Genomic DNA, 26,153 nt, shown 5'->3' with positions numbered 1-26,153 from the left:
CCAGAAGAACTTCTGTGGATTCTTCCACTGTTTCTAAGATTGGCCAGTTCTACCACTCATGTCCCATCCTTTTAACCTCAGACTTGGTTAAAGCTATGGATGCCAGACTGGTCTCTTTGTCTCTAGACTCTCATCTCCAAATCATTTCTGCATGGGGTGGGCTAGATGTGTCCTCATATGTCACCATAGTCATTATATTGCTCTGCTGCTCAAGAACCATCCTTGACTCCCCAGTGCCCTCAGAACAAGGTCCAAATTCCTTGGCCTGGTATTCAAGGAAGCCCAACATCCGGTCTTTCTCCAAGTGCCCCAAATACTCTGTTCCAACCAGACTAGTCTTCTCACTGGCCCCAGCATGCTCCCTCCTCTAAGCCTCTGCTCATGTACACCCTCTCTTGCCCCTCCCTGTCCTCACCTGTCCAATCTCAGCTCTCCTTAAAGGTTGATTCAAATCCCTTTTTCCTATGAAATGTTATTAACAATTCCAGGTTTAATTAGCGGTTTTATTTAAAACTTGCTTTCACCTTGATTAGTTTCATTTAAAATACTTAATTATTAACTAATAATTAATAAGAGCTTCCATTTAATGAGAGCCCTGGTATCTGTGCCAGATACTACATACACATGCACACAACACACTCACTTTTACATTTTTTTGCTTGGTGTTAAATGTTTGTTTTCTTATAAAGATTGTTTTTAACTCACACATCCAAAGGACTCCCAACAACCATAGTTATAGGTGGTGACACACAGATTAAAAGAGCCGAAGTAACTTGCCCAAGTCCCACAGCAAGTGACGGTCATGGGTGGGGTTGGAGCCCTGTGTTCCTGTGTCCTTTCCACTCTTGCACACAGACTCCTCAGCCCCAGAGGACAGACTGTGACAGGCTGAGAGCCTCATGTCACAGAGGAAGGGGATTGAAGGCCAAGAGCTTTTCCTCTTCAAGGTCATGCAGGAAAACAGTGAACCCCCCCCCCCATTTTTAAAAAAAAGTTGTGATGAAGTACACATAACAAAAAGTTTACTATTTTAACCATTTTAAAGTGAGCAATTCAGTAGCATTAAGTACACTCCCAATGTTGTACAGCCAACATCACTCTCTAGTTCCAACACATTTCATCACCCCAAAGGAAACCCTGTACCCACTGAGCAGTCACTCTCCATTACCTCCTGCCCCGAGCCCCTCATAACCACTAGCCTGCTTTCTGTCTCTATGGTTTTGCCTGTTCTGACCATTCCATCAAAGTAGAATTGCATGATTTATGGCCTTTTGTGTCTAGCTTCCTGTCACTGGGCCCTTTCATTTTAATGCTGCCATTTGAGACATATCTGTGTTGTAGTTTAAAGTCATGGGTCAAATGATTGTATCAAAATAGTATGAGCCCGGGAGTTTGGGGTTTTTGAGCACGAGCCACCCGCTCTCTTTTGTTGGTGTCTTACAGTAAAGTTACACTTTCCTTCATCATCAAAAAAAAATATATATATATAATCAGTATGAGTCTAAAGTGGTGGTAATCAGCCTGGAGACCAGGTTTTCTGATCCCTAGTGGCTAAGAAGATGCACCACACTGCAACCCCACCCACCTGCCCTAGTGCTTTAAGGCTTCCCCCTAGCCTCGCATTTCCTCTAATTCAGGAAGCCCTACCTTCTTGCTTTTCTCCCAGACCCCGCTCCCACCCCAAACACACAGCACCTGACACAGAGCTGGGCCGCATGGACACACACCAGCGCTGGTTGAATCGCCTGCAGCTGACAGAGCATCTGACCACCTCTGGCACAAAGGGCCCAGCAGGCGAGGCAGGGGGCTGCTTCCACCACCCCAGTCACAGTCCCTGCTCAGGCTCCTGCAGCTCAAGCCATCAGCATTAAGTGTAAGTACCTTCCCCATGCCCCATCCAGTGGGGCTTACGCTTGCGCCCTCTCCAAGGTTGTCTGTCCGGGACCGGGGTGTCTCCTGTGTGTGCAGCTGAAAACTTCACTCCCCAGCAGCTTGATGTTTCCTCCTCCTCTCTTGTTATCCTTCAACATCCACATGACAAGCATCACCCATGGATGCAAAGGTGATTAATTTTAAGCCTGGGGCTGGTGCTGGTACAGACACGGTGGTAGATGCAGAATTAAATGACTGGCAAGTCCTCTGCTGACTCAGCACTTGGAGGAGCAGGGGATAAACCTGGGGCCTTCTGGAGAGCTCTGCCTGCCCAGGCATGACTTTCTCTTTCAGCTTTCCTACCTGGAAAGCAGTTCCGCCACTCTTGCCAACCTATCTGCTTGCTAAGCCAGATAACAGTTTATTGCTAGAGATTTGAGCACTATTTTCTGCTCTCAGGGGACCTCCCTCATCAAGTCTAATTTCCTGTCCCTACCTCTGGTGCCTGAACCCCACCAGTGGAAGGTCCGCAAGCCTCCTTTTCAACCAGGTTGCCCTCCCTAAGCCCTTCCTACATAAACATTCCAGAACCACCTCTGACCCTCAGTATGAATGAGTCAGACCTTTCCCTGCGAGGGAGGCAAAGATTCTGGTTCTATTCTAGTTACTCATTTTCTGCATCTCCAGCTCTGGGCATGGATATGAGGTAAGTTCTTCGCCTATGTCCCATGTGCCCCTGTGTACCTGTAAGCAGGTATGCAGGGAGCAGACACAGGCTCTCCTCACCCACACAGGCTGCTGGAAGACTTTGTGCAGTCAGCACTGGTTTAAGGAGCTGCCTAGGGTGTGGATCCGAAGTGTTGTGTGTGGCTGAGGTCTCCTGTGCCCCAGCCTGTTCCTGAGGTTTTCCTAGGCGGGGATGGGCTACTGGTTGTGTTTCCCCTCTTGCTGTCATACCCTGGGTGTGATGTGACTGAGATTCAACAGTTTCTTTACTGGGCACTTCATTTGTTTCTAGTTGTTAAGCTGTTACAAATGATGCTCCAAGTATCGTCTTTGTGCACTCTGTCTGTCATTGAAACGGCCTCAAAGGAAGCCAAAGACAGGAGGGATGCTCAGAATCCAGTTGGATTTAAATATATTCAAGAGGTGTGGCCCTGCCAGATTGGAAGAACATGAAAAGAATTCAGATTAGCATTAAGCAGTCAGTAGAGTTCCAATGTAATGTGGAAGGAATGGGGGTAAGGGTTGGGGGAGCAGATGTGAGGGAAGGTTTGCAAACTCAAACCGAACTTGATAATTAGGGAAGGTGTCATCAGGGATACAGGGTGTGAGACCACCCCATTTGGAGGGTGTGGACTAGGAATCACAGAGTTTAAACAGAGCTACTGTATAACTGGGCTCCAATTATCCCTATTGTCATGAGAAAAATCACCTTATGTCTCTGTTGCTCCAGATCTCATGTCCCAACCAAAAGTATGGTCTACGGGTAACCTCAGCCTAGCAAGAAAGTCACCCCAGTTTGCTTAGCATCATAACTTTGACTTCCTTGAAATGATAAAATTATTGATCCCTTAGTGAGTTAGAGTTTTTCACCCAGAGAAGGCTTAGAATTAAGTATGAACATGAAAAAGCAGATAAAAATCATGGCATTATTAGTTTTTTATTGTTAAGTTTAGTATAATCTATGCATATTTGGGTTTTAAAGTGTTTGTCCAGAGTAACTGATAGATTAACTTTGTGAGCCCATCTTTCCCCGCCCCTCCTGCACAGCAGCTTAAAACAATGACAGTAATAATTTCACTCTCTTCAGTCAGGCGAAGTTAGGGCCTGCCAATTCCCAAGGGAGGAGAAATAAAGCTCCACTTTTTCATGAGGAGTGGCATGGTTCTGGAGGAGCATGTGGGGCTGGAAATATTGCTGTGGATCTCCATGGCCACCCAGCTTGCCCTGACTGTCCCTTTGAAGCCCTTTAGTTTCTCATTAGCCATTTCCTCAAGGTCCCTTCAGCCTCCATCTGCCACCCAGTCCCAAAGGCCGATTGGGGGGGTGCTTTATTATTATGGTAGCATCATACTTCCACGTACCTCAATCCATATTAGGTGTCTATTACTACACAGGAAACTACCCCCAAGCACTCATGTGGCAGCTTAAACAACAACAACACTCATTTTTCTCATGAGTCTTCAGTTTGGGCAGGACTTGGTGGGAATAGATCATCTCTTTTCCATTTGGGTCAGCTGAAGCAGCTGGAAGACTGGGGCCTGGCATGCCCTGGAGACCTCCTCACCCAACTCTCTTACGATTCATCCCAGCTGCAGTTAGACTAAGAGCAACACGTTCGTCCAGCCCTTCCCCATGTGGCCTGGGCTTCCTCACAACATGGTGGCTGAGTTCCAAGGCCATGTGTCTAGACAGGGAGAGGCAGATAGAAGCAACATTGCCTTTCATGGCCTCATAAATCACACAGCATCACTTTGACCACATTCTGGGTTGAGGTAGTCACAAAGGCCCACTTAGTTTCAAAGTGGGGGAAACAGACTCCACCTCTTGGTGGGGCAGCAACAAGGTTCCAGAAGAGCATGCAGGGCCAGAGATACTGCTATGGCCATTTTGGGAAACTACAGTCTGCCCCACTTCTTCACAAATCAGTCCTCGGCTACCCCTGGGGATACAAACTCCCAGGTGCTTCCAGCAGGGAATAGTAGTGACCTGAGGGCTGTCTTCCTGAGGCGGTCACTGGTGTGGGCACGTGGGAGTTGGGGAAGGGGTGCCCAGAAGTGCTTCAGGTCAGGCCTAGGAGCTCTGGGAAGCACATCAGCTGTCTCTGTCCCAGGATAATAAAGCAAAGTACTGATAATCCAGAAGTCAAAGTGAATCACATCTGTATCCCTTACTTTATGTGATCACAGGCATCTCAGTCTTTCAGGAAACATTAAATGACAAAAGATGTGAACCCAAGATTGTCTAGAGGCTCATTTGTAACCAAGAGTTGGCCTGACCTGGCATAGCCATGTCTCAAGTTCTTACAGTCTCTGAACACTCCAGGGATGGACAAGTGGCCCTTCCCTGAATCATGCTGTTACTCATCCATGACTCATTTTGATCCAATAAAGACTGGAAATTAACCACTTTGCTTCTGCACGTGGTCCAGTATGCGTGCAAAAGGAGCAAGTCTTTACCCACTGAACATGTTGTCTAAGTAAGGTTTTGATAACAGCCATTACAATGTATTCCAAGATCTTTATTGGGCTGCTAAGACTGTTGTGCTTTGGGTGCGGTAAACTAGCTTCTCTGAGAAAACAACGGGAAAAATCTTTGCTCTAAGGATAAGCAAACATGTTCATAGGAGGTAGGCATGAAATTATTACAGAACATACTCCTCACCTGCTGACACCAGCAAGACTGTCTGATATATTTGTTAGGATGGTGTCATGGAGTGGCCTTTTCCACTCTAAGATAAGGTGTTTTGTTGTTTTTGCTTTTTTTTGTTTTTGGGGTTTTGGGTTTTTTTTTGATACATCAAACCTGGATGTTTTTCTCTTACTGCCAAACCTTCACAGATACTTAGACCTCTCCTGCCACCACACTGCAGCTCTGAGAACACTGAACAAAGGAGGGGAATTCCCTGAGGGGTCCCAGGGAAGCAGGGAGCGTGTGAGATGCCATTCCCGGATGGAGCAGACATCCTTTGCTCTGTAAAGCAGTCTCTGAAGGAGTCAGTCTGGCTCGGGTTCTGGCATCATAGAGAGAAGAGCCTGCCACAGTGCCTCAGCTGCCTCAGTGCAGCTGGAACCAGACTGGTCCGAAGAGACACACACGTTGGTGGGAACTCTTAGGGGTCAGCTGTGCCACTTGTGCTTGGCCGTCCAATAGGCCAGCCACGCCCCGCATCCACTTCTGGGAGGACTGAGGCAGGGCAGTAACACTCATGTGACGTTAGGTAAACATTCAGTCTTGTCTCTAGAGGCCACAAGTGTCCGGCTCTCTAAAGTCCCAGGCCTGTGGCTGTGACCTCCATGGCTAGATTCTGTTTTTCTCTTCTAACTTAAGACCCTCTCCTGATTCATCCTGGAGTCTTGAATGGAGAAAAGTTTTAATACACAAAGTTCCTTCTCTGGGAAGATTACTAATCTAATCCCAGGCTGCTGTCTCCTTGGAAAAGTAACAGGCAATCCCAAACCACAAGAGAAAGAAGCTATTGTAAAATCCAAAAAAATCTGGGCAGCATCAGAGGGGAAGGATGATTGTCAGCACTGGGGAAATACAGCAGACTCTTCCACTGGATTCCAGGGTGGGGTTCAGTCCAGACCTCCCTCTTTCCTCTTTGGCGGATGGCATGGGAGTGAGCAGACCTGCTCTAGGCTTTGCCGCTAGAACTGTTCCTTCAGCAATGGAAAATGCACCAGATTTGGAGATGGAAGATCTGGAAACTAGCCCCAACTCACCCCTTGCTAGCTGTGTACCTGGGGCAAACCCCTCAGCCTCTATGAGCCTGCTTCCTGTCCAGGTCTGCCTTCCTTTCCTCACAGAGGTGAGGACAGATGAGCTGTGAGAGAAAGCTTGGTGAGTTCCAGAACTCTCTGTTCTAATATTGATGGTCACAACTGGCGCTGACTCAGCACCAGGTTCCCAGGTTTTCTGCCTTGGAGCGTTGCACAAGATCTCTGCAGGATCTTAAAGACAGAACAGAGTTGAGTGATCCCTACTGACCACTGGGTTGTCCTGGAGACAGACACCACAAGGCCTGACTCCCCCGATGCATGCCTTGAACCTCTCAAACATGCAGCCTCCCAGAGCAGGGCTGTAGAGGGGCACGGACTGTGGATATGGTGATGGGAATGGATTCCTCCTGTAACTGGCCACTGGCACAGAATGCAGAATTAATGGAGACCTCAGGGAAAAGCAAGAGTTGGGCTAAAATGCCAGCCTCATTCTAAGTGTGATTGGTGAACTAGAGTCTGTGGCTGGTTTGAGATGACCACACTCCCTCTTTAGCTGCCCGGAGCTTCCACCCACCAGGACTAGCTCTCAGGAAAGGCTTACTGTCAGTCACTTCATCTTGGATGCAAATGGAAGCCACTCGGCCCTTCTTTAGATGTCTGCTCTCCCACTGCAGAGTGGAAGGTGCTGGCCCCGGGGTTAAAGGACTATCAGCAACCCTCCCCAGTACCCCCAACTAGCAGGTTAGAGAAGGTTTTTAGGAGCAGGGAGTCTCCCTGGTGTCCCTGAAATTCCTTACTTTCTCTGTCTTGGAGTCAGGCTGTCCTTGGAGAACCCTGATATTTGGGCCATGAGATGTCTTGGGGATGATTTTCAACTTTCAGATGAAAGAAGCAGGTCTGGAAAGGATCTCCGCTCTGATCCAAATGGGGCACTGGGGGCTTATTTGACAATTCCAAGCTCCACCACTTGAAGCCCAGCTGGTTTGCTCAGCTGTCTGTGAAAGGGGGCACTTTTGTTAGAGCGAAGTCTCCTCAAGGTCAGAGGCCTTTGGGGAAGGGATACCAAGAGTCCAGACAAGGCAGAGCCCCAGAGAAGAATGATTTCAGGAGCTGGAAAGGAAGCCTCCCCTCCCCTCCCCACCACCCATCACTAAAAAAAATAAAGTTCTAATCTAATCCTTGGGCAGCAAATTCCCCTGGGAGGGTCACAGTACTTTAGTTACTGGTAATTTACCTTTCCCTGTGAATGAGCTCTAGACTGTATTCTTTGAAATCTTTATTAAAATAAAGCAGGTGGTCCTTGGAGGATATTGAAGGACCGGAGGTAACAGTTATGGAATGAGTGCCAGGAGCCAGGCAGTGTTAGACGCTAAGGTGTGTTCTCTCATGTTGGTCTCACAATAACTAAGTAGGGTGGGTCTTATCCCCATTGTATAGATGAGGAAACTGAGTCCCAGCAAGCCATTTGTCTAAGGTCAGTCAGCCAGCAGTTGAAACTGACCCCGAAGATTGGCCCCGAAGCTGTGAGGATCCCTCTGCCCCACACTGCTTCCCCAGGGCAGAGGAGAGCCAGGCTGATGGTGTCAGAGGGGAAGTGGGGGGACCCAGATACCTTAATGTACAGCCCAGGACTTCAAGCAGAGACTTCCAAATCACCATTCAGGTTGTCGTGTTCTCTGCATGGTAGTTGGTGCTCTGAGTCTAGAGGGAAGAAACAGCAGTGGTTCTCAGTCTTTGGTGTGCATTAGAAGGCTTGTTGAACACAGATCGCTGGGCCCCATCCTGAGTTTCTGACTCAGTCGGTCTGGGATGAGGCATGAGATCCGCAGTTAAAACAATTTCTGGGGGATGCTGATGATGCTGGACTGCGAACCACACTTTGCAAACCACTGACCTCGTGTGTGTCTCAGGGAGTTTCTCTTTGGTTGAGGGCAGGGTGGGGGTGCCCTTGTAAACAAGCCCATGGGGGTGAGGAGAGGCTGCTGTGATAAAGACCTAGCAATAAAGCAATGGCTTTAAAGAACATAGACTTTCCTTCCTTAGTGAGAGTCTGCAGTGGGTGTTGTAGGACAGCACCCAAATCCGGCCATTAGGACTGAGGCAGCATTTCTCCAGTGCTGGTGGTAGGGAGGGAGCTTGTTGAGGACTCCCTGCTGAGTCTCTCTGGGACTTGTCCTTGGCCAAAGGGAGCCACCTCACCCAAGTTACACCCCCTTGCCGGGATAGCCTGCATCCCCAAAGGACTGGTAGTATGGAGTAGAGAGGTCTCGCCCCTTTGTCTCCATCTGGGACAACTCTGAAGGGCTGTCCCAGCTCCAGACCTCCCCTCTGGATCAGAGACCTCTCGTCCAGCTTCGCTGCAGTTCACCGTCCGCTCTTTACCTGACTGGTGCGGATCCTGAGAGTGTACCCACCGTCTGCCTCTGGCACAGTCAGTTCCAAGTGAGCTGACCTAAGGCACAGTAGAAAGAGAACTTTCCTGGTTGGCAGGCAGCTTGTCCGCCCTTAGGGGCCCAGATTCTTTCCATCTCATTTTTTTGCCATTCCTTCGGCTTTGCCCTTAGCTGAAGCCAGGCTGCAAGGCTTCTCTGTGCTCCAGTTTGTGGAAACTGGAAAAAGAATGTAGACACCAACCTGGATATGGCACACATCACTTCCACCACCCCACTAAGTTTCTCAAACTTAGTCACAGGATTATGCACCCCACAGGGATGCTGGCAAGCAGTGTGGAGCTGGGTAGTCATGCCAGGCTATAACTCCTACTTTGGGAGAAGAGGAAAAGAAATGATGGTGAATGGCCAGGAGTCTCCATGACAACCTCTGAATATGAGTTTGTGTGGCCCCAAGTCCTGGTGCCACAAAGGTCTGCAGCCAGAGTAGCAATCATGAGCCATTTACTGGGCACAGAGACCCCTGAAGCATTGCCATTCATGGGGACAAACCCCCCAGAGCTACACTGCTGATTTTGCCCACCATCTATAGTGCTGGCTGAAACTCTAGGCATTTCTCGTATTTCTCCAAGAAAGCTTAGCCAGGTGTAAGTGAGATAAATTGACCCGACAGAGATAACCTTCAAAAGGCTCAATAAAAGACAATCATTTCCAAGCTTCACTTTTTCATTATTAGCCACAGATTACTTCCATTTGATCATGGCACACGTGGTTGCCTACTTTTACCTGGCTCCTCCCCAGCCCAAGGAGAGGGCATAGAGGGTGGGCTTGACAGTGCTCAGGTGAGGAACCGGCTTATTGCACCTGGATGGGGCACTCTGTCCTCAGTGGTCCCAAGAAGTCTTGCCAGTAGGCCTAGGGCACAGGATGGTGTCCTACTGACTGTGCTGTCCCCCACCCTCCCCTTACCCAGCTTAGCATCCATGGTCCATCTTGCCATGCCTTTGTTGTGATGACCCTTCGCTTCCTGACCTCCCTCCCTCCTCTGTTAAACCCTGGCTCCTCCATGTCGCTGTGCTGGGGAGGCTGAATGCTGCTGTAGAGGAGCTTGTGTCTGGGCTGACAGTGCTGCCTCATTTTGTTCATGACCCTGAACCTCCTGTGTGCACTCAACACCATCAGCTTCCTAGGGAGGCCCTGTCCTGCCTGCCTTCACACCCATGTTCTCTCTCCCCCTCATCTTTCATGGAGAAAACAAACCGTTAGAGAGAACTTCATTGACCTATCCCCAATGCCACCAGTGTCCACCTGCCCCTCACTCCTGTCACAATGGAAAAACTGTCCCTGTTCCTATCTGAGGCCAAATTGTAGAACTTCTTGGTCTGTAAATCCTACCCCTAAACTCTGGCTTTTCCATCTTCAGCCCTGCCTTCTCCCTGAGTTGAAATTGAGCATTTCCACTAGGTGTCCTGTGGGCAGATCAGGGGCTGACGATTGAGGCACAAAACTAGACAGGCCTGACCACTGCTGGGGTCACTCACAGGGGAGGGTGCCCATAGGGAAAGAAAACTCACCCCCCAGCCTGTTAGAGAAGACATCTCTGAGTTGGGGAAATCACTGAGGGGAAAATGCCGGGAGGGAAATTTCCTCCGAACACCTCAGATGTCAGTCACTGCAGAGCAGGCTATGCATGGAAGTTGGCAAAGACCTCCTTCAATTCTGCTCCAAACAGGGCTGTGTCAGTGACTGTCCTTTGGTCTCCGAGATGACCCACCTCACTGGGGCTGATTTCAAGGTTAGCCTCTCCCTGAGCGGGTGAAGGAGGGGGCCGGGCTCAAGTGTTTGTTCTACTCCATCTCAGAAGTTATGAGGGGCGGGATTTGCCAACAGCCTTTGTCCTGGTGCTGCTTTTGGGGAAGGGGACCAAGAGCAGTGAGGATGGAGACCCCTCCCTTCCTGTCTGGGGGCTCCGGGAGCTCTGGGTTCCCAGACTGTCCGCAGAGGCACCTCATTAAGAAGCACTGGGTGAGGGGAGAGGCTGTTCTTTCACCCTGGTCACTGACCAATCCTCCCTCCAACTCCCCACACTTTCCACCCAGCTTGTTCCTTGGCCAGCATCTGGGAGCCAATTTACTCAGGCCCTGAGGTTTATTTTGTTAAGGATTTTAAAATGTATTAAGAAATGTGCAGAGAGCTTTGTCATCACTTTTCCCTTTTGAATGGACCTGAGCAATTGGATCAGAAAGTCCCTGCCTGCCTCTTGCACTGGCAGGCCACCAGGGGCAGCCGGACGTCCCAGGGGCAGGAAGCAGGGGCTCAGTCCCCTTCAAGCCACTCCTCTGGCCACCTATCCTGCCTAAGCTGGAATGACCTGAGGCAGGAGAAGGTGGTGGTAAAAGGTGCGTGGGGTGGCGGGGAGTTTCTCTCTGGTTTGTTTCTTCACTCCCTGTTTGACGGGGCCTGGAAGTGTCCGGGAGGCAGACCCTGGGACTTTGGGGCCTCAGCACCCTGGGTACACTAACAGGCACAGTAACGGTTTGGGTCACGACGAGCACTGAGAAGGCAAGGCGAGGTGTCCACCTAAAGCCGTGTCACTCGGTCTGTCTTCCACCTCCCGTCCCTGAGGTGTCTTCCAACAGCTGCAGGGAACAGGCCAGAGTTCACTAGGGTCTGTCCTGAAGGCCCCTCTCCTGGCTGTGGAGAGGAAGTTTGATGTTGCTCTGAGCTGCGTTCAGGCACTGAAGAGAAAATGCTCATCTCAAGATGGATTTAGAGGTTATTGTGGGTTCAGTTAAGTCCCCTCAAAATGGTATGTTGAAGTCCTAACCCTCAGCACCTCAGAACATGACCTTATTTGGAAACAGGGTTGTTGCAGATGTAATCAGTTCAGGTGAGGTCAGACTGAAGTAGTGTGGCCCCCTCATCCAACATGACAGGTGTCTATAATAGAGACAGGGTCACTCAGATAGTAGGCAATCAGGTGACAATGGAGGCAGAGATTGGAGGGACGCATCTAAAAGCTACTGAGTACCAAGGAGTGCTGGCAAACCCCAGAAGCTGGAAGAGGGAAGGGAGGATTCTCCCCAACAGGTTTCGGAGAGAGAGAGCAGGGTCCAGTCAGCACCTTGGTGTCAGAATTTTGGCCTCCAGAACTGTTGTTGTTTTCTGCCACCCAGTTTGTGGCACTGTATTACAGCAGTCCTAGGAAACTAAGACAGAAGGGGAAGCCACCTCACTGCAGGGTACCCATTTAAAGAGCAGTGACATTGTCTGTGCCCTGCCAGTCGATGGTGCCAATATGGCCCATCAGTCATCCTTCCCAAGTCCGTCCCATTCATTTCTGCACTCCCAGAGGCCCTAGATGGGGTGCAGTCACAATCAGGGCAAGGGGATGTGTGATGAACCCCCCTGGGATCTTGGGCAGAGGTCAGGCCTGGAGTCAGGGGCTGGTGGTCAGTAGACCTGGATCCTAGTCCAGGCTTTCAGCATCTCTGCTGCAAAGCCTTGTTAGGGACCCTGGGAAATCTACAAGACATGCTTCCTTACTGAGTCCATGTGGTCCAGGTGAGTGCCTCAGCAAAACAGAAATTTTCACAGGTCACGAACCTTCAGAATCAACTGGAGGGCGCTTGATGCTCAGAAGGTTAAATTTTTGAATGCTGAGTGTGTGGCAATGAGTGAGGTGTCCCTGTGCCATTCCAGCATGTGTCCAGCCTGCCCAAAGGGCCCAGGTGGCCCTGGATGTGCAGCCCTATTGCCTTTGCCGTGTATCATGCGTGGGGCCTCTGCCATGCTTCTCTTGTGCTCACCACCAATGCCGAGAAAACTCATCTCTCCTAAAGCCATACCTGGCCAATCTGAGAAACAAATTCAAGTCCTCAGTAACAACAATGAGACGCATTTGTTCACCTCCTATTCCAGGCACCATCCCATTTTACCTTCGCAACAGGTAGATGTGGCATTTTATCCCCTTGTTGCAGATGAGGACACAGAAACTCAGGCTGAGGACTTGACCCAAGGTCACATAGCTGGTGATGGGCAGAGGACTGGAATATGAGCCCCAGCCTGTTTGACCCCCAAATCCCTGATTTTCTCCACTAGATCCCGACGGGGACTCACTCTGCCCTCCTCGCAGGATAGCTGCCTACTTTCTGACAGGAGCCTCTTAGAAAACCTTAACCCTTAGGAATTTCAGGCACCATGACATGCCGCAAGTGGAAAACGTTGGAGCGGCAAGTCCTTCTGGGGCAGCCTTTATGCCTATGAATTCAGAAGAGTCTGGATGCTTAGTTCTGGGTCTATTTTTAGCTCCTCTCAACCTTGCCAGGTGTGGCCTGAAGTTCGATTGGCCTCTCTGAGTGGAGCTGCCAAGAAGATTGAACTCTACTGATTAAAATGCTCGTCGCATTTGAGTCGAGGTGATTTTCCCAGTTAATTCTAACCTGTCAGCATACATTTTTTCCTTTGAAGCCCGAATAGCAACGTGTCACTTCCCTAAACAAAGGGCCAGCGTTGACTTTGACCCCCCTCTTTGGGTTAGAGTCATGAGGGGTGTCAGAATCAGAGAGTTGGGGCTCTTGTTCCTGTGTTTAGGGGAAAGATCATGGGGTTACATAAATTATGGGGCACCTATTCCATAGAATGCAGTGCAGCTATTAAAATGCCAATGTATTTATCAGTATGAAAAGTCATTTGTAATATATTGTGGAGTAAAAAGAATGAGTTATAAAGCTATGTGTAACATAACTCATTTTGTATTTTAAAATATATCTACACACAAAAATTGCCAGGAAAACATGTTCTGAAATAGTTGTAACTGTTATCTCCGGGTGGTGAGATTGTAGATGATTTTATTTTCTTTTATCCACTTATCAGTTTTTTTCCTGATCCCCCCTCAGCCAATTAAACATATATGTGTTTAAATATAAATGCAACAAATTTACTGATAAATGTGAGAACTTTAACAGCAAAACTGTGGCCCTGAATTTCAGTGATACTAGTCTCTCTCAAATCAGGTCACAGGAAATTTATGTTTGAATGAGTTTCTATTCAGGTCCATATTCTATTCAGTTTGTAAAATCTAGTTTTCTATTTTGAAAAACTTAAAGCCCACAGAGAAGTTGTAAGATGGTACAATCAACACCCCAAACCCTTCACCTAGATGGCTTGATTGATTGCATTTTCACCATATTTTTTTTTATCTCTGTATGTTGTTCTATGTATTTCTAAACCCGCAGCATCGACAGTGAGTGAATGGCTGCAGGGGCAGGAAGGCCAGTCCTTAAACGGCAGGGTGACTTGTACAGCGGGTGCTACCTGAGGTCCATCTGGTGGGCGGAGGCGAACCAGAGGCAGAAGGGCCCCCTTAGGCAGAGAGCAGCATGTGTCAGGGCTTGGAGGGCGGCAGCAGGGAGCTTCCACAGAGCTGGCCCACAGGAAATGGGATGACAAGTGGAGGTGAAACTGGACACATGAGCACTGGGGCAGGATGGGGAGGACCCAAAAGGTCTCACCTCCCACCCCTAAGTGTCAAAGTGTAAGGGGAGCCACAAAGGTTTTGTGTATTTTTAAGATCTCTCTGCTGCCATGATGAACATGGACTTGAAAGGTACAAATGGAAGGATGGAATAGGAAGACCAGTTAGGAGGCCGTTAAAGTGGTCCAGGGTAAGGGCAGGTAGGAGGGGATGGGAGAAGAGAGAACCAATAGTTCTTGACCCCTCAAGACTGCCTGGGTCTGGTGAGGCAGGGAACAATCCAGGACAACTCCCAGGGTCTGGCTTGGAACATGCCAGTAGAGACCAGTGCTGCTTCTCTAGGTGGGGAACACAGAAGGCGGAAAAGCCAGTGGTGAGGGGTAGGGGAGGAGGGGAGACGCTGACTTCAGTTTTGGTACACTGTGGTTGAGTAGCCCATAGGATTTCCAGATGGAAATACCTGGTGGGCAACTGATTACGGATCTAGAGCTCAGGACCAAGGATGGTCTGGAGATAGAAATTTTGGAATCATAAGAATCATATGGGTAGGATGACCACTATCCTGACTGACCTGGGGCAGCCCCTGTTCATGCCTGTATTGTAGTTTATTTATTAATAGCTCCCCCTTTCACTTGCCTGGTTTGGACAGTAATTTATATGGTCCCTTGAAAAGTTGAGACTAGCTGCTTCCTGTCTTCACCTGATTCCACCACTCCCTGGTGTGGTCTGTCTCTGTGGATGCTCTCTCTTATGGGCACTTAATTACTAGAGGTCTGTGTCCTCTATCCTTGGGTATCCCCCATGATGCTTCGTGTGCTATCTTTCAAGTAGATGATGCCTAAGAAATGTCTATCTGTCCTGTGGTTGAGAGATCCACAGGTCCCCATCTATTGGGAGGAGAGAGGGTGGGAGTATCTTGCTGAAGGCTGGTGGATTGAGATGCCCCCTTGGACCAAGCTCCTACTAGGTATGGGATTTGGGAAACATCAGAGAGGTGAGGAAAGTCTAAAACATTCCTACTTGCTCCTTTCCTTCACCCCCTGCTTGGGCTGTGGCAGCTGGAGTGCTGGTAAGACCTATCCCCCAGTTGTCGCCTCAGAAGCCCTGGGGGCACCCACCCCTGAGTGAGTCCTTCTGGAGCCCACCCTGGTGATGAGAGCCACTCTCTGGACAAGCCCTGTTCCCTCCATGTGGCCTTTGTTTCAGCCAAACAGCCCCCAAACTTTATCCTGAATACTTTTTCCTTTGGGATCAGGAATGCCCTTTTCCCATGCCCTCATGCTCTCCCCACCCCTCCACCACCACCCCATCCCATGTTGAACTGTCAAAAATCTACCTACCCTTTGGTTCTGGTGCCCCAGGAGACTGTCTTGGATTCCTCCCTGCTGGGTGTAATGCTCCCTTCATCAGGACCCTCCTAGTGGCTCCCACTGCCTTCCTCGTTGTTTCATCTGGGCTCTTGTCTTTCTTACTCTTTGGAACTCAGGTGGAGGCACTTTCTTTTGCATTTTTGTATTTCTCTATAATGCCAAACATGGGAGGAATTATTTCATGGTGTGGACAGAAAGTGTGTGGATTCAATTGCCAGGGATTTAGTCTCCAGATAAGAGATCATCACTGAAAGTCATGAACCAGGGAACAGCAGGATAAAAGCAGAATTTGTATTTCTTCATTCATTCAACAAGTATTTATTGACAACCTCTATGTACTAGACACTGTGGTACATAGTGGATTTAAAGAAATAATCACTACCTTCAAGGACCTCATTATTTAGATGTGAGAGGCAACAAGACAGATGTAAGCAAAGAGTTACCAAACAATGTAATAAGTACCATAATAGTGGCAAGACTGAGTGTATAGTGGAGTTGGGAAGGGCTTCACTAAAGAAGGAACATTTAAGCTGAGTCTTGAGGCATGCATAGGAGTTTGCCAGGCATCAGGGAAAGGGTACTGCTGATAGAGGGAATAGCAAGAAGATGACACTGAGTCCCAGAAATGACTGTGTACGGAATGGAAAGAAATTTAGTGCAAGGGGTGAGGGGGAAATAAGCATGTAGGGGAGGCAGGAGATGAAGCAAGGGAGGAGGAAAGGGGCCAGACATTGGAGGCAAAGTGCAGGTTTTTAAAGAGAGGAGAGTTGTGACTATAGCAATGGAGAGTGGAAGAGAGGCAGCTGCTCCCCATCCCTCACCTGGAGCTGCCCTGAACCCCTGGTCATGGCTGCTTTGCTTTAGATTGTAGGTCACTATGAGGAGCTGCTTGCCCTAAACCCCCCAAGTTGCCAGCAGCTGCTACAGATCCCAGCTACCTCCTCACCTACTCTCCTGGAGGAGCACTTCTAGGGAACAGAGACATCAGGAGGACTGGTTTCTGGGCTGAACCCTCCCTTTGCCACTAGCAGGGAGGTACCTGCACTCCTAGGGGTGGACAGATGGTGAAGACTGCCCTCCCAGCTGGGCAGCCGCGCTGGGCTGGCTGTGCCCTGAGTGTGCAGGAGATGGCGGGAGCCCGCAGGCCAATATCCGCCCTCCCAGGTGTCCGTGCTTGGCAGCCCACCTGTCTCCAGCCAACTGTGTCCTTGCAGATGAAACTGGCAGAAGGGAGCTGGGCTCTTAATTGGCTCCCTGAGTTGTTTTAGAATCACAAGTTTGAATTTTCCTGTTCTGTCTGCTGACACCATTCGTCCTCTTTCACTACTCCTTATATGTCTCCTACATTCTCTTGGTGAGCCTGGGGTGCAGGGACAGTCCCCTCCCTCAGCCTCCAGCACTTACTCAGTCCCTGTTCCTCGCTGGTCTGTTTGGAGAGCAGGTCGGCCTTTCTGTCTTTTTGTGAACATTTACACAAATGGAAAATGTCAGAGTTTAGTCTGTAAAGGAGCCCAGTTTGGGAAATTCCCAAAGCAAAGATCCGAAGGTGAAGTGTGTGTGTCCTGAGGCTGGTCCACGGGGAGAAGCTGGTGCAGTGTCAACCCCCATCCTCATATTTATTCAGCGACCTCTATGGGTAAGAGCCCCTGGAAGACTGGGAAGACCTCCTGCCCTCCTGGAGTTTCCAAAATAAAAGACATACTCACAGCCTGTAAAATCCCAAAGTCAATGTCACAATGCTGTGTGAGCTTTCAGGCAGGTGGCAACTTGCTCAGGGCACAGGCAGGGAAGGTTGGTGGAGGAAGGGCTCCCTGTCAACTAGGCTGGGATTGAGGGGCAGCGGCGAGTGGGGAAGCAGGAATATGGACTGTGATGCTTCCAAGAGGAGGAGATATGAGGACTGGTGAGGGCATGTCAGGCTGGAATAACAGTCTGACCAAAAAGCTGAAAGGAGAGCTCAAGGACACAGGTGATAGGTTTGGAGGGTTTTGGACAGACTCAGGGAGCCTTAAATGTCTGTCCAGGGAGTTAGACCCTTCTGTGTGCAGGAGAGGAAGTGCACGCATGTGAGTGGGTGCTCACATCTAGTGCTAGTCCTACTGGTAGATACCCCTGGAGCTTGGACCAGTGTTTTAAAAGATGCTGATGCTTCTTGTGTGTGTCACTGGATGAATTCATTTCTAAGATCCCATTAGCTATAAAATAACCATGTTTCTGGGGTAGGAGAGGATGGTGATGTAGTGAAGGAAAAACTTTTCCTCTACCCTCATAGGCTCTGTAACAGAGGCCTGTGAATTAAAATGACAACAGACATTAACAGGAAGAAAATGTTTAGGTGCATCATGCATACACGTGGAAGTGCTCGGTATTGAGCAGCTCAAAAGGGTGATTAGAATTTAGGGCTTAAACCTAACTTAGTAGAGGAAATGGAGAGGAGAGAAAAGGCTTCTGTGGGAAGAACAAATAGGTTTCTTTAGGAAAGACAAATGGGTTTTTTAGGAGAATAAAAGATAATAAAATTTGTGGTCATGTTTGTCTATGGAGGTATGAATGGTCATTCCCTCTCCTTCAGGGCCGTAAAACTCTCCCACAGAGAGTTGGTAGATTGGCAAATTATGGTAGATTTGCTCTTGGTCTCTCTCCTAGAAGCAGACCCATCTCAAATGTATGGCAGTCCTGATTTCTCAGAAGTGTCTGCTTTTAGTCAGACAAGGGAAGCTCCAAGAAGGCTTCTTTCTACATCTGTTGAATCTCAAGTGTCTTCAGCTGAAAATAATTGTTGTGCCAATTCTGGGGTTCCTAGTGGCTTCCCAGAGTGAAGTTGCCAACATGCAGCAATTCCTAGCCAGCCCAGTGCTGACCTTCACAACCAGAGGAAACCAGTGGCTGAGGATTCATTCCCACTGTGTAGACCATGCATCTGAATCACTGGAGTAATGTGGATAATTTCAAAACAAAACTGATGCTGGGTAGTAGAGAGACTCTTTTGGGACTGAATGATCCAGATAATAATTGCAGTGGTGGTGATGTCCTCCCAGCACTCCCTGGGGTGGTGGGAGCACATCAGTCATGGATTGGGGTGAGGAGAGATGGTTGAGGAACAGGGAATAAATAAAAGGAGTGAGCAGTCTTGTCTCAAACAGGCCTGTGAGGGAGGGCTGAGGGGGTGAGGTGGCTGCCAGCATCCCAGGCAGGGAGACATGAGTCACACCATGAGCCGCTGACCTGCCAGCACCCAGCCTCTCTAGGAGAAGGAGGGAGGTGCGGGTGGTTCCAGACACCAGGCTTTGCCTCTTGCTGTAGCCCTGGGCTTGAGATCTTTGTCATCCCTCGTCATCAGCCTTTCCAAAGCTACATGACTGACTGGCCTCTGTTCATAGTTCTTCTGCTGCTCTTTATCCTTAAACCATCAGAAGCTCTACTTCTGACCTTAAGAGCTAGAGCCACCCAGTCATTGTTCCGGGCTGTCATCACCAGAGCATTGGTGCGTGGCTCTTTGGAGATGCCCGTGGGACTGTTCTCTGTTTTAGACAGTGGGGGCTGGTTTGTGAAGATAGGAGGGAGGAGTGACTTTTGTTACTATATTCTCAGCAGCCTGCTTCTCCCCAAGGCCTCAGCGTGCCCTTGTTCCCTTCACATGTATCACCCTTAGCCCAGTCAGAGAGGAAGTCTTTTCTAATATCCTGAGAAAAACACCCAGGTTCTCACCCCTGGAAAGGTAGCACCAGAAAAGCTGGCTGTTGCTGGGTGGCGTTGCCAGACACCATCTCCTGCCAGGAGGGCCAGGACCATTCTAGCTGAGAACAACCACATCCCCTGGGACCCACTTTCAAGGAGCCAGAGACCAGAGTCACTCGTCTCCTCCTACCCTTCCTGACCTTCCTGGTATTGAATACTAGAGTTTAGTGCCCCTTTCCTCCTCAACTCGGTGTTCTGTGGCCTCTTGGGTCACAACCTGCCCTCTGTCCAGCCCAGGCCCCTCTCCCTCACCTAGATGTGTGCCTATCCCTGGCCCTATGCCCTAGGCTCTGGCAGGTCCAGGGCTTGGGGCCAGTGCTACAGGCTTTTGCCTTGCCAGGGGCAGCCAAGGAGGAAGCTGAAGTTGGGAGACTTTTGCCAGCCTCAGCAGAGAAGTGCTGAATCTGTCTGAAGTCATTTAAGGCCACTTTCTGCCCACGTGAGGGATTTTTTATTCCCATGGATTCTGTTTGACTGCTTGGGGCAACCCCGTTTGGCTAGCTGAAAGTTCATAGTTTTTTCCCCACAACTGGATGTTTACAGTGTCTGTGCACTTGCCTTTTAAAAATGTCAGCATCTAGAAGAGCTTTATTTTATTCTCTGTCCAATCTTCCTTTCTATCTTTGAAGTGGGAAGTGGGGAGACCAGATTGAGGGAGCGATAGAGAGGTTTGCTCCAAGTGAGGGACACACGATTCCAGTGTTCAGCTTGCCCCCTAACGTTCCTTCCGCAGCTGCAGAGCAGGGCCTGCATCCCAGCCACGGTTGGGTCCCTTGACCTTGAACCAGGCAAGGCTGACAGCCCTGCAACAGGAGAGGTTGCTGTGAAATAACTGGGAGACGTCATCCCAGAGCAGAGGCTGCCCTCCTTCTCAGAGCAGAGAAGAACCAGGTGACAGGATGCATCACATCTGCAGCCTCTGGTTTACAAAGCACCCAGACCCTCCCCAGGGACAGGAAAAAGCAGCCATTTCATCCAGGGCAGGCCCCTTGGCGGGCTGCCTCCATCCCAGCATTGAGATGTGATTGATAATTTGAGATTCTCGCTAGGGTAGGCTGTGCATTATGGCAGTCATAGCCCTGAAAGAGTATTGAAACCTACATTTACGTAAATTAAATAAAGTGTAAAAATCAGTTTCTGTTGCACTAGCCGCATTTCAAGTTCCCCATAGCCACATGAAGCTAGTGGCTACCTCATCACACAGCGCAGATACAGAACGTTTCCACGATCACGGAAGGCTGTGTTGAAGAGCACTGTAGGTATCTAGGAGAGAGGCTAGACAGAATTGATCAAATCCCTGTACACTGACCTGTAGGGATTATGATCGGTATTGCAGAAACACCTCTCCGACCTTTCAGTGGGCGTTCAGAGGCTTCATTCCCGCTGCGGACTCTCCCAAGCTTCTTTCTCAACCCAGAGACCTGGCTGCCCTGGCCCTGTGATGCCTCCCTTCTAAAAAGAATAGGTAGCATGTCTATGATCCAGGCTGACAAGGCCACCCCCAGGCACCCCCAGGATCAACTAACAACCCAGCATTTGCTGTCCAAACGAATACCACTCTGTGTCTGGCAGTGACAGTTCTCACTAGGCTGTCCCTTCTGTCACACTGCTACTTAGTAGCTAGTCAACACTGGATGACAAGACCTATCAGACGCTCCAATGGAATCCAATGGTGGGGCCACTGAATTCGGGATGTATCGCTAGTGAGGAAGTAGCTCAGGAACCATCCTTGGAGACTCTGGAAACCAGCAATCAACCCCCTTTGCACTCTGGGGTCTACAATATTGCAGACCACGCCACCTCTGGGGTTGAGAGCTGAATACTTGGAGCTGCTGGTGGTGGTGGGATCACAAGTGTTTCCCGCTGCTTCTTATTTCTCCCCCTGCCCATCCCCCAGGCCACACACACAGGTGAGAACACACGTGCACATGCTCACTACTTGCCCATAAGGTCTGCTGGGTAACTAACAGACCTTAAGGAAATCTGTTCCAGGCCCTGGCTCTGGGGCAGGGATGAATTCTGGGCCTTCTCTCACAGGCCCTGCTGTGTGGACCCCAGGAACTGAGTGAACTCTCAGGACCTGCCTTGGAAAGACTTTCCTTCTTTTCTCTAAATCAGGGTTTCACGGCCTTTATTAACCCTGCCCCACTTTGGTGAAAGTAAAACTCTACCTCTGGGATTCTAATGTACCATAGTGTTCCCTCTTCTTGTCCCCACAAATATTCTGTAGTTTGTGTTACAAAAAGAAGTTTTCCCCCTTGCTTCCCAAATATAAAGTTATATGCACAGAATACCTAACAGAGCATGAATGTGTCATTCATGACTGGAAAGAAAGTCATACCGCTAGAGCAGAGTTTCTCTAGCACGAGAATGTGCACCAGGCTCCTAGCAGGGCTTGTTAAACAGATCACCGGGCCCCACCCCCAGAGGCTGATTCAGAACGTATGGGTGGTGCCCGAGAATTTGCATTGGTAACAAGTTTCCAAGTGAAGCTGCTGCTGCTGGGCTAGGGAACCACACTTTGAGAATCACTGGTCTAGAAAGATTATCTTCACACACTCCTTCCCTTGAGCCCAAGGAAAAGCCAAGCCCCTCTTTAAAACATCCAGATAATCATGGTCCCTTCTCTCTCTAGTCCCCTTCCCTCTTCACATTGGAGCATCTTATAAGACAAACCAACCCAGTTCTCAATAACGCTGTTGGTTTCTCGCGGGGAATCTGTGTGGTTATTCTGACCAAGTCTCTGTCCCTGCACAGACTCCATCCACACTGGGTACCCATGAAAAGAGAAAGAAAAGGAGGGGAGGAATGAAGGCTTTCTTGCCAAAGTAGAACCGAATACAGGTTTCCAAACTCCATATCCAGGAGTCTCGGTGGGGTGTGGTGCAGTGAGTGTGTGCACACACATGTTTATTGTTCCTTAGATGTCTGGGCGCAATGTGTAGTAACAAGCAAAAAGTTCATAGGGTGAATCTGAATGGCATTGGTATAAAATGCAGGCCTCGTATTCCAGCCAGGTCATGGAACAGAACAGTTGTGCAGCTTGTAAATTTATTCAGGCCGTGGTATCTCAGCAATGAAAAAGTTTGTGGAGTAAATGAGCAAAAGATGGAGAATGTTTCTGCTCTGTGTTTATAGATTTTAGCTTTTCCCAAACAATCCATCTTCAATTCTTGCCATAAAGCAGGCAAGTGACCCTCTGACACTCTTGTTAGAAGTTTCACACTATTTATTTTTTGGCCCTGGGAAACAATCTAGTTCTCTGCCACCGAGCCTGTCACACAGTAATAGAGTGCCTGAGCTCACTCAATTGCTCGTGGGCTTTCTCTGAATCCTCAGCCCTTTCCCACAGATGGGAAAATCAATGGAAAAATCTTTCAGTAACAACCATGAGTGGTCCATCTGTTCTCAGCTGTCCCCAAGTCTCTCTGTTTAGTGTCTCTTGCATCAATCAGCTGGTCTTTTTCCTCTCTGGGCTGGTCAGTCTCACCTGGACATTTATACTCAGTTAAAGGAACTTCTAGAGGAGAATGGCCCCTGCGGTGAGGGACGTACGTGCCTGCCTTATAAGGAAGGACACAAGAAACTTGGAAATGTAACCCAAAGGAGGATACTTAGGGGATCGCCACCTCGTCTCCAAATATACAAGCAGCTACCCGTAGAAATATCTTTAACTTGCTTCCTGCGCTCTAAAGGGAAGTCCCAGGTTATCACATAGGCTGTTTCCCAGGGTTCCCTCCTCTCCAGGCGTCTAATGTTCGCGTCCCTTGGAACTTTTCTCTCTCTCTCCCCCTCCCTCTCTGGGAAATCGCATTTAAATGTCATCTGTAGGCTGATGACTCCCAAAAGTATATCCCTGGCCCAGATCACTTTTCTAAAATGTAAACTTATATATTCAACTGCCAACACACATCTCCACTTGATAGCTTCCTGACATTTCCAACATAACATGTGCAAAAGCAAACCCTTGATCTGCACCCCTGACCCAAATCTCATCCTCCCACAGTCTTCCCCATCTCAGGAAATGGCACCAGCCTCCACCCAGTTGTCAAGTCAGGGAGCTGGGAGTCATTTTTGGCACTTTCTTCTCATTCATACTCCACATCCAGTCCATCACCAAGTTCTGTATTTCCCCCCAAAAATGTGCACTGAGCTCCTCTGCTTCTCCCACCCTCGTTTCTGCCACCCTCACTCAAGCAGGGATGGCTACAGGCTCTCCAGTTGGCCTTCCTGGCTTTCCTGTCACCTACCTCTAATCCATCCTCCCACACAGCAGCCAGAGAGACATCTGGAAACTTCACATCGGATCATGTCATCCCTCAGCTTAAAACCCTTCGGTGATGTCCGAGGCAGTTGGAATGAAGTCCAGGACACTTCTAAGACCTGCAAGGCCCTGTATCATCAGGCCCTGCCTCCCGATCTCACCTCATCTGGTACCACCCTCTCCATCACCATGCACCTGAGCCACGTTGGCCTCTTACAGCCCCTCAAATGCGCCAGGCTCTTTCCTGATCCCTCTGCCTTGGCCTTCCTTTCCCCAGGGTGTCCCCCACCCCACACTTCCCCTCAGACTTTCAGTTCTCATCTTATATGCCACCTTTCCAAAGAAGCCATATATTTTAGTTATCTATTGCTGCATCACAAACCATCCCCAAACCTAGTAGCTTAAAACAATCACCATCTTATTATTTCTCACAGTGCTATGAGGTGCCTGGGGCTTAGCCAGGTGGTCCCTCTGCTGGTCTTGCTTGGGGCTCTCTCAGGTGGCTCCACTGGAGCTGAAACATTCAAGGTGGGTTCACTCTCGCGTCTGCATCTTGGCAGGAACATCTCAGCTGGGACACTGGGATGGCTGGGCCTCTCTGTGTCATCCCAGGGGCTCACCCTTTTCACATGGTCTTTCCAGTGGGATGGCCAGACTGATCTGGGCCTGAAATGATCTCAGTAAAAGCTGTTTTAGAAAAGAGAGCAGAGGATGTGTCTATTTGTTAGGGTGAATAAATGGTTCCCAGGAGTCATGGTGTTTTATAGTGGAGAAGAACAGGACTTTGGAGTCTAAAATTCAAATCCCACTTCTGATTCTTGCTTATTAATTAAGGCTCTTTTGGTTGCTAGCAATAGAAATGGGTTCTGGCTAGTTTAAATCAGAAGAGGAATTTGCTGGAGGGATTACATTGCAAGGCTGACAGCCACAACTCAATGGCAGAGGTCAGTGGCCGTTTCTCCAGAACACAGCTACTGTCGCTCCGTATTGAGCTCCATGGTGACCTCACCGATCATAGACACTCCCACCGCAGGAAATGAGAGCCCCTCTCCCTCCCCGATACAGTATTTTATCAAACTTCAATTTTTTTAATAATTCAGTTGATGACAACTGTTCCCTTCTGTAGTTTTAATTTGCATTTCTCTTACTGTGAGTGAATCTGAGCATCTTTCAGAAGCTTAGAAGCCAATTGTATTTTCCTTTCCTTGAGTGGTTGGTGCACGATCTTTACCCACGGTTTTATTGGATATTGTTCTTTTATTGCTATTACTATTATTTTTTTTATTTAGGACCTCAACACATAATGGAAATTAGCCCTAAATGAGTAGTAAATATTTTTCCTAATTTGTCACTTGCTTGACTTCTTAAAGATGGTTTTTGTCATGCAGATAGTTTTTATTATTATGTTGGCACATTTATTCTCTTTTAGAACTTTTTAAGTTTTGTTTGACACCAACTAAAGATTATTCAAAACTCTTTTCCCTGTGGTTTCCTCTAGTATGTTTTTACCTTTTATTTGTTTATACAATTTAGATATTGGACACATATAAAATTTATCCTGATCCAAACTCATTTTTTTCCCAACTCCGTTTATTGAATAATTCCTTTTCCCCCACTGGTTTGAAATCCTGCCTATACGGGAGACTGGATTTCTCTAAGTATTGGGGTCTATTTCCGGGATTTCTGTTCTGGCCCATGGGTCTACTGCAGGCACACTCTAGAGACACAGCTGGAGAGGGTCCTCTCCTGTTTCTCACCTGGGTTTCTGGCCGCTCCCTCTCTGCCTCCTTTTCTGGCTTCTCCTCCTCTCCCCTCCTCGGTATCATGGCATCATCCCCCTCCTGCTCTAACCTGGTACATTCCCCCTTCCCTCTGCCAAACAGACTGCATCCAGCTTCACAGTTTTAAACATCAGCTGTGCATGGATAGTATGTGACAGTTCCTTCTCCGGCCCAGACCTCTCCCCTGAACTCCAGACTCCAGTAGCCAGCTGACCTCTCAGTCTCCACTTGGAGGATTAATCTGCACTTCGAACTTAATATTTCCTAATCTAAACTCCTTACCTGTCCCAGAACCTGCTTCTTCCACAATGTTTCCCACTCAAGAAACAGCAGCTTCTTGCTTTCCATAGCTCAAGTCAAAAATCTTCAAGTCTCGACTCCTCTCTTCTTCTCTATGTCTACTCTATCAAGTCTTGTCAGCTCTGCCCACAAATATCTCCAGAATCCCATCAGCTCCCACCACCTCCATCAATACCCCATCGCCTCTTACCTGAGTTATGGCAATAGCTTCCTAACCAATGTTTCTGTGACAGCCCTATTCCACCCCTCTCCCCAAGACTATTCTCCCCTCAGCAGCCAGAGTGAGTCTTTTAAAATGTAGTCAGATCCTGTCCTCCTCTGCTCAGAACTTTCCAGTGGCTCCCAAAGCCCCTTAAAAGTCCCCAGGATCTTCCTGATCTGGCCCCAGCTACCTCCCAGAACTTTATCCTCTTCCCTGCACCCACTCTCTTGTGAGATCCAGCCACACTGGTCCCCTTCTGTTCCTTGACTATACCAAGAGGACTCCTGCCTCAGGGCCCTAGCACATGCTACTTTC

The 26,153-nt window shown here is 48.9% G+C and overlaps 1 long non-coding RNA gene across 1 annotated transcript in view; it reads left to right on the top strand.

Moving 5' to 3' along the window:
• Positions 1-26,153, top strand: part of LOC116157476 (uncharacterized) — a 124,650-nt gene that overhangs the window by 52,316 nt on the left and 46,181 nt on the right. The window contains exon 4 of the long non-coding RNA XR_004141569.2: positions 1,667-1,873. This is a non-coding gene — a long non-coding RNA (uncharacterized LOC116157476). The remainder of the gene's footprint in view (positions 1-1,666; positions 1,874-26,153) is intronic.

Source organism: Camelus dromedarius, chromosome 15 (genome assembly GCF_036321535.1).
Source record: "Camelus dromedarius isolate mCamDro1 chromosome 15, mCamDro1.pat, whole genome shotgun sequence".
In the NCBI taxonomy this organism is placed as follows: Eukaryota; Metazoa; Chordata; class Mammalia; order Artiodactyla; family Camelidae; genus Camelus; species Camelus dromedarius.
The sequence above is the reverse complement of the archived record's forward strand: the minus strand, read 5'-3'. Positions and strand labels throughout refer to the sequence as shown.